The following is an 805-nucleotide window of genomic DNA, read 5'->3' as shown; positions in this document are numbered from 1 at the left end:
CCCAACAATAAACAAAATAAAAAGAACAAAGCCACACTGACCCCCAACCCCCCTTAACATGAGACAAGTTCTCTAAGGTCTATACTAAATTACAACAAGAGCCCCAGGCACCCCAGAATCCAGCTATGGTTGCTGATCCCCTGTAAGGCAGGCAGCTCTCAGGTAGGAGCCTGAGGGAAGGAAGGCAGCACACAGTGCAGCAGATGCTTCTTGGGAGGAAAAGAGCCTGATCCCTCAACCTCTGCTAGGAAACTGTCACTTAGTCTCTTTTGTACCTGTTCCTTTTCCATTTGGTTTGACCTTCAACCATCTTGACCTTTTCCTGGCTAAATACCTTCTTGGGCCCAAATGATCATTGTACCATAGTCTTCTGGAAAGCAAACCTCACTTTTTGCTGTGTATTCTTTAACATTTACATGAGATTATTTTGCTGTAGCTTAATCTTAGCCCACTATCACTATGGTAGAATGTTCTAGGTGGTTTTGTACTGCCTTTTGATTAATTTAAGTATTTAATTTTCATCTTATTTCCTTGGATCTATTTGGCCTCTCAAATGACCTGAGGTTTCTGTTAAAAGATTGATGTTACTAGCTCGTGTAGAGGAAACTAATAAAGTATCTGTGTGTGATTGTGGGTCTAGAAAAGAAAAAAGAATATTGTTAATGCCTACTGGTTTGACTCAGTGGATAGAGCGTCAGCCTGAGGACTGAAGGGTCCCAGGTTTGACTCTGGTCAAGGGCATGTACCTTGGTTGTGGGCACAACCCCAGTAGGGAGTGTGCAGGAGACAGTTGATTGATGTTTCT

Source organism: Myotis davidii, unplaced genomic scaffold (assembly GCF_000327345.1).
Source record: "Myotis davidii unplaced genomic scaffold, ASM32734v1 scaffold277, whole genome shotgun sequence".
Taxonomy (NCBI): Eukaryota; Metazoa; Chordata; class Mammalia; order Chiroptera; family Vespertilionidae; genus Myotis; species Myotis davidii.
This window is presented reverse-complemented; position numbering follows the sequence as displayed.